Consider the following 8,316-nt stretch of genomic DNA (forward strand, 5'->3'; position numbering starts at 1 on the left):
AGACAGGCAGTGAGAGGAATTCAGATATTTGAGTGTCCCAGTGCCTCTGCCTCTCTTCCAGGATTCTAGAAAGAAGTCCATCTCTAGATCTTAAAATGCCTCTACTCTGCTCTCCCTCCAGCCCGAGGAAATACATTCCAGGCTGCCTCTTCTACCTAGAGGACTTTGTGCCAGCCTCACTCACTGTAGGGAGGTGTTTTCCAAACATTCTTGAGAAGTGAGCTTGAAGTTGAGCTACAGAGATATGGTTATTCGCAGGGAGGGTTTAAATACGACAAAGACGTCCATAGTCTATAACAGTGGTAAATGAAGCCTCCTCTGTGATCCTAGCCTGTTCGCTCAGTGGGGGATGTTGTCAGGTGTTAAAAATTGGCAACAACTTTTGCCTTTGTTTGTTAGGCTGTAATGGCCTCATAATTAGTGCTTGTAGAGAAACGGGAGAGGTGGGTCAGTCACTGCAGGCTAGAAGGGGGCTTGGGGAGAGTCTTGATGGGTTCCTGCTAGTATTTTCCAGAATGATTTTACAACTCAGAGACATCTAAATGTCAAGATCTTCCTACCCAAATGTTACCATCCTCTTGAGGTAATTCTCAGTGTTCTGACTTCATTGGGAGTTCCTAATGCCTTCCAAGGCCTCCAGTGTTCTGGAAGAGGTTGATCAGCCTTTTCAAGGCCTGTAGAGATAGATACATGAGGTTTGGAGGGGACTCTTCTGCTTCTTTAATTCAAGGCATTGGAAGAACGATATACATGGTGATGTTCAGCCTGTGGATGGATATTTCTGGAGTTGGAGAAGTACAGGAGAAAATTAACCATGCACGTGGGAGCTTTCAAATGGTAACCTGGAAGCCTAGGCAGGGAAGAGTTTCTTGCAGGAAGAAGTAGACAACAGAGCCATATGCTGTGGAAGTCAGGAGGATAAGCCCTAAGAAAACTCCACTGATTTGGCACAAGTGTCACTGTGTCACAAAGGAGCATTCCAGTAAAGTAATGCAAAGAATGTTAGACCGTGCTGGGTTATCAGGAAGCGGAAAACTCTCTTTCAAGAAGATAAGGGGATAAGGGGTAACTTGTAAATGTTCAAATGTTTTATTTGCCACAAGGAAGAATCCCAAGATATTCCAAGGTACAAAGAATTTCAAGGTCCCTGCCTTCCAAAAGATTGGAGAGTTTGTCTGACTAGACTGATTGTCTCACGGCTTTAGTCCTGCACTCTGATCACTGTTCTACCTGAATTTACTAGGCTTCCTTCCTTGAGACAGTAATTATTAAATATGCCCTGCCTATCTACAATATCAACCTTTTAGTAACTCGCTCTCTCTTACTTGCCCTCTACTTTCAAACACAGGTGACTGAGCCCTTTTCCCCGGTTGTCAAACACAAAGCTTACTGTCCTAATAATCTATCAAGAACTCACTGGGCACTAAGTGCCATTTGTCTGCATTCTTAACATTTTAGAAAAGGTTCCAGGTAACCCAGACTACCCCCAAAAAATTTGAGTAAAAAACAATTTTTTTCCCTAGAGAAGAAATATTTGCCACAATATGGAAAAATCTGATACTCTCCATAAAGTTTTATGTCAGTCAGGAAGGTCCAGTGTTTTCCAGGATCTTGGAGGACCCTCTAGTCCCTGGGACCACCGTAGGCAAAAAGTGAAGTGAGTGTTCCCAGAAGCAATTTATCATCTGGAACCACAAAGTGTCTTAAGAATCTGAATCAGCTGAGTATTGACTTTTGGTGATAGGGAAAACAAAGATACAGTAATAAAATTAAGCCCAGTGGCAGAACCATAGGCTAGAGCAAGATGTCTTGATGGTGTCTTATAGATCAAACCAGCCACTACTTCAGCCTAGAAACAGTCAAAACCTCATTGAACTCAGCATCCCATTGATACCCTATCCAAAGCCCAACCAAGCCAACCTTAAAAATAAATTCAGTTCAATAAGTCCCTTGATTCATTTAAGGACACTCCAAAACCCATCCCAAAGCCCTGCTAACACCTACTCCAATACAGTGATGAAACCCATTCAACACAGGCTCAATCAAACTCTGACCAATTCAGAGCCCTGCAAAAAATCAGCCCATTTCCTATATCATTGTCAGCCCAGAGGCAGATCCTGTTTAATCTGGTTTGCATCCCAGCTCAGGTAAGGCCACACAACATCCCTGTGCGTCTTAAGTCACAGCCAAGCCTCTGAAGAGCACATTCTTACCAAGGATCCAGTCAAGAGTAATCCATAGTTTATAACAACTTACCCTAAAACATCCATTTCAGATGCTCAAAAGGACCCAAAGACTTGCTGAACAAAAAGTTCGTTTCATTTAAACCAGAGACCAGGCCAATCCAACTCAGAACTCAGATGACAGTGGAAATGGACCAGTACAGTCCAGGGTCCTGACAAGCCCAGAGAGTACAAATGCCCAATGGAAGCCTGTATTAAACAAGTCAAGGTCAACACAAATCTAGACACAAGACCAATTCAGTCCAATCCTGTCCAATTCTGCTCAATTCTGACATAATTAAACATATTTAAGACTAGGGTCTTACTTGGAGACACCAGATCAATTTACAACTGAAGATGCCAGGAAAAATCTACCTAACCCATCAAGCCTAACACCCCTTTGATCATTTTGCTAATGCCACCATCCAAGTCCCAAGCCAGAGGGACTAGTGGTTCTCAAAATGTGTGAGCACGTGTGTGTTGTGGTTGATGTGGGGAATGGATACTGTGAAGGTGGGGACAAAGAGATTTGCTCACTCTGAAATAACCAATGGAGCTTTATCAAGGTACCTTCATCTGAAGAATATCAATAATGAATGTGGGGTTTGAGGAACACATATACTTTTAAATAGTCTTAAAGTGACCCATTTTGTTTCCTTCTTGCTTCAGACCCTCTTCCTCCTGATGCAATCTTTTGAAATAGGTAGAATGAATGATAATTCCCATATACTGTTTGAGGCCTAGGCAGGACAACACACTGACTAATGCTGTAACCTCATGTCAGGCTATTTGGGGCAAAGCACAAGTCCACCAGTTTTAACTGGGTGACTGTGCAAGGTACTTGACCTGTCCGTACCACAACTTCCTTTCTGCAAGATGGGGATAATAATATTATGTACCTCATTGAGTTTTTATGCAGTTTCCATGAGATAATGTATGTTATGTGTGGCCCTCAGAAAGCATGCAGTCAATGCTGGCTTTTATTGTTATTGGAGGGTTCTGGGAAATTGCTCATGAATTTCTTCTTGATATGAGAAAAAATTTTAGAAGAGCCACATTCAGAATGGCTCACCAGTGAACCAAAGCTATTTCTCTACTGTGGACATTCACATTATCAACTTTGAAAAATGCAAAGATAAATATTCTAGCTCATACAGGAACTACTGGGAGTTGTTGGTTTCCTAGGATGCATGCAGAAAACAAACAGAAAACATGCTTTGGGGATATCAATTATCTATTGGCAGCCCTGCTGTTTCTGCTAGCCAAAAATGCTGGATAGCTAAGCTTTAGTGGAATGTCTTGAGTACATTGTAATAACCCATGATGCTTCTTTCTGATATTGGGTGTTGAGATCTAGGGATTCATAGGAAAGAGCCATTATTATTCCTTCTCATTAACTCATTCATTCATTTGAAAATAGTTTTTGGATATCTATTATTATATGGCAGGCCTTGTGTTTGAAGATACAAAAATAAATATAACCTGGACCTTAACAGAGTTTAGTTAGGAGACAAAAAACATAAAACAGGTGTTGGTACAATAACGTGGTTTAGTCTGTCTTTTAGAGGAAGCTCAGCATGTTCCAATCACTGCACTGTGCCAATCCCAAGAAGTAGTTCTGACATAGTGGACTCCTTAGTGAGGCACTGTTGGATCACAACTCGTGAGGGCGACTCGTGCCAGAAGATGAATGAATTAAAACATGACAAATGTCTCTTCCTACTAGTAATAAGACATTCTTTCACTAAGAATATTCAAAAGTGATCAGGGAGGAGCCTGTGGCAATGAGACCAAGATCTGGGCTAATTAAGCCACTTTTAGTCTGAGTGAAAGGGATCTCTAGGGTGCTTGCTCTTATTCATAATCCATCATGGCTTACCAGGGCAGAGAAGGGCTTGGGGCAGAATTGTAGCTAGTGACAAGGTGTGCATTTACCTGACGGGTTTGCCTCTGAGCAGTGACACCTTAGGGAGGTGCTTGGGAGCACTCAGACCTGGGTTAGATTTCTGGCACAGGTTTTCAGGCTGAAATGAATATGTCCAAGATGGGGGTCTAAGAAGTAGGTTTATCCTGGAACCTCATATATAAAAGCATTTGTTCTTTCTGTGGCCAAAGTAACAGTGGGGAGATCATATACCATTCTTCTATGAGAGTCTCTGTGTCCCTGAGATAGGGGTTGATTCATGAAGCTAGGGCAGACTCTTCTCAAAATAGGGAGAGCTGAAGGCATAAATGGTGTTGCTACCCCAGGTCTTGTTTTCCTCTTCATTATGTTTTTCATCAAGTGTTGAAGACTCGCCTGCTATGCAATCTTAATTGTAGTCATAAATGTAGGTACTTAAATTGTGAGCTTAACCCAAAGAAATAGTGGGGTCAATTAATTAACAGATAAAGAAGACCAAGGGCCTTTATAGCATAGGGGAATTACTATCTTGGCTTGAAATAGAGGACAAAACTCAATGAAATTATTACAAATCCAAGGGCCAATAAGGAGGAAGTAAAGGTCCAGCCCTAGAATACTGTCCTCTAGAAATCGAATTTGCTCAGAGGCAGAGGCAAAAACCTCAGGTGGTAGACAAGAAGGCTTTTTAATTTGCTGTCTGAACAGAAAATTATAAAACAGAAGTTTGGCAGGAGGTTATTACAACCTTGGTAGGTAATGGTGTCAGCTTACAGCACAGTGTTTAATCATATAGTCAATTCAGGAACTGTGGGAAAGAGAAAAACAAGGGAAAAAATCCAAATCCTATACATAGCAATACGCTATACATATGTAGTAGACATATTTGGAATATTTTTTCCACATTTTGATAGTTATCCATAAATCATGTTCTCCTAAGAAACAGTTAAAACAACTACACCCTCTAGTCTTCATTGCAGCTAGAATTCAGATTTATAAATTGCAATCCTACTATGCTTCTTCAGTTGAATTACTTTATGCCTCTCTGAGATGTTTCTTTATATCTTTTCTCCAAAATTTTCAGTGTATTCTCCTTCACTCTTCACTGATACTGCTGCTTCATATTTAATTGCAAAATTATAATCCTGAAGACACTTATATGAATTTTATACACAGGAACAGTGCCTAGTGCCTAGGCTAAAGAGCTTTTGAAGTCATGAATGTATGAGTTGAAGCTATGAGTGTGCTTAAATACCACCTTGGGCTAAGTGAAGAAAGTAATAAGAAATGAGGGCAGTGATGGAGCCCAGGGGAGCCCCAACATCTTTACAGAGCTTGACATAGAAAGAGGAAACAAGAAGGGAAACAGGCATTTCTAGAAGAGAATAGTCATGAATATCAATTGGGGTAGGGAGGTCAAGACAATAAGAACTTTAAGCTGTTCGTTAGATTTGGCAGCTAGGAGTTCTTTAGTGATCTTCATGCAAGAAGCTTTGTGGAAATTTGGGAGAATAATTTATATTTCAGTGAGCAGAAAAGTGTATGAAGCATCAAGGTGAAGATGGTGGATGGAACACACCCATCTAAGTTTGCTCTCTCTCAGAGTCTCACTAAAACCAAAGTATGGGAAGTAAATATCATCATCATCATCAACAACAACAAAAATAACGAGTCCCACAAGGATGGGAAAAAGGAAGAGGGAACAATATCAATACAAATCTAACAGCTGGAAAGTTGCATCTAACCTGACAATGGGAAAAGTGATGAACCCTCCTTATCTGTATTGCAGAATCAGTGGTACTGAGGGATACAGCATGGGGCTAAAATAAAGAAAGTAATTGAAGGCTCTTTAAAAAGCAGCTAGATCCCCAGACGCTCTCTGGGTAGTCAGTCTTCCTCAACCTCAGCAGAAGATTGGAATGTCATTCTCTGATGAAAATAAAACAGAGGGTTTGGACTGGGAGATGCTAGGCATAGCTGAGGCCATCAGTTCTCTACTGAAAATAGGAGAGTTGTGGGAGTAGAGGAGTACTGAATGTACTGAATGCTGAAGGCTCAGACCTTCAGCTCTATTCTCTCACTGATCTCCATGAGTGCTGGCAGCCCGACCATTACCTTCCAGGCAGGAATTTTTTTTTTTTTTTTTTTTTTTTTTTTTTAAGATGGAGTCTCACTCTATTGCCCATGCTGGAGTGCAGTGGCATCAGGCAGGAGAATGAAATGTTTTCTATTGGGAATTTGTCATCCCAAGAAAAAAACTCTAAAGATACTAACATCGGGGCTTTTTCAATGACTGACTCAGCCCAGTCACTCTGCAAAGAAGCCTAAAGAAGACAAGCTGCACTCACAAACTTTGAGCTTCTAATCAGTTCCCACACTTAGACATGAACAGATGAACCATAATGACTACACATTCACAGAAAGGATGTGTAATGGTTTGGCTCTGTGTCCCCACCCAAATCTCACATCCAATTTTATCCCCAGTGTGGGAGGAGGGCCCTGGTGGGAGATGATTGTGTTACTTCACCCTTGCTGTTCTTGTGATAGTGAGTGAGTTCTCATGAGATCTGGTTATTTAAAAGTGTGTAGCACCTCCCTTTTCTCTCTCTTCCTCCCGCTCCCACCATGTAAGATGTGTCTACTTCCCTTTTGCCTTCCACCATGCTTATAAGTTTCCTGAGGCCTCCCCAGAAGCAGAAATCTGTATGCCCACAGAACTGTGAGCTGATTAAACCTCTTTTCTTTATAAATTACCCAGTCTCAGGTATGTCTTTATAGTAGTGTGAGAATGGACTGATATAGACTGTGTTATAAAAGATTGAGACAAACACACACATACACACAGAGAAAAGCACTTAGAGGTAACAGAGACCATGTTGAAAGAAGAGCTTCTTCCCCAAATTGCTATTTTTAGAGCTTTGAGAGAAGATATTACATTCATAAAGTAAAAAAATACTAGAAAAAGGAACATTCAGATAAAAAAAGAACTTTGAGAAATTATGACACAATAGTATAATTGAAAAAAACACAACAGAATATTAGAAAAATAAGCTTGAAGACTTTTTTTTTTTAGGAAATAGAGCAAAAAAGACAATGCAATGAAAAAGAGAAGAAAAAATGTAAATAAAATAATGCACAAGTGCAGAAGGTCCAACATCTGAATAATAGAATCATAGAATGGGAGAACAAGGAAAATAAAGGGAAACAATGTGGCACACATATACACCATGGACTACTACACAGCCATAAAAGAGAATGAGATCATGTCCTTTGCAGCAATCTGAATGGAACTAGAGGCCATTATCCTAAGTGAATTAATGCAGAAACAGAAAACCAAATACTGCATGTTCTCACTTATAAGCGGGAGCTAAATATTAAATACACATGGACACAAAGAAGGAAACAGTAGACATTGGAGCCTACTGAAGGGTGGATTGGGGGAAGAGGGTGAGGATCAAAAAACAACCTATTGGGTACTATGCTCATTATCTGGTGACAAAATAATCTGCACACCAAACCCCCAAGACATGCAATTTACCCAGGTAACAAACCTGCACATATACCCCCTGAACCTAAAATAAAAGTCGGAAGTTTTTGGCCAGGGCAATCAGGCAAGAGAAAGAAATAAGGGGTATTCACATAGGAAGAAAGGAAGTCAGATTATCTTTGTTTGCCAATGACATGATCCTATATCTAGAAAACCCCATTGTCTCAGCCCAAAAGCTTCTTAAGCTGATAAGTAACTTCAGCAAAGTCTCAGGATACAAAATCAATGTGCAAAATTTGCTATAATTTCTATACACCAATAATAGGCATGCAGAGAGCCAAATCATGAATGAACTTCCATTCACAAATGCTACAAAGAGAATAAAATACCTAGGAATACAGCTAACGAGGAAGGTGAAGGACCTCTTCAAGGAGGGCTACAAACCACTGCTCAAGGAAATCAGGGAGCATACAAATGGAAAGACATTCCATGCTCATGGATAGAAAGAGTCAATATTGTAAATATGGCCATACTGGACAAAGTAATTTATAGATTCAATGCTATTCCCATTAAACTACCATTGACATTCTTCACAGAATTAGATAAAACTATTTTAAAATTCATATGGAACCAAAAAATAGCCTGTATAGCCAAGATAATCCTAAGCAAAAAGAATAAAGCTGGAGGCATCATGCTACCTGACTTCA

The sequence above is a fragment of the Hylobates moloch genome, unplaced genomic scaffold (genome assembly GCF_009828535.3).
Source record: "Hylobates moloch isolate HMO894 unplaced genomic scaffold, HMol_V3 SCAFFOLD_15, whole genome shotgun sequence".
Classification (NCBI taxonomy): domain Eukaryota; kingdom Metazoa; phylum Chordata; class Mammalia; order Primates; family Hylobatidae; genus Hylobates; species Hylobates moloch.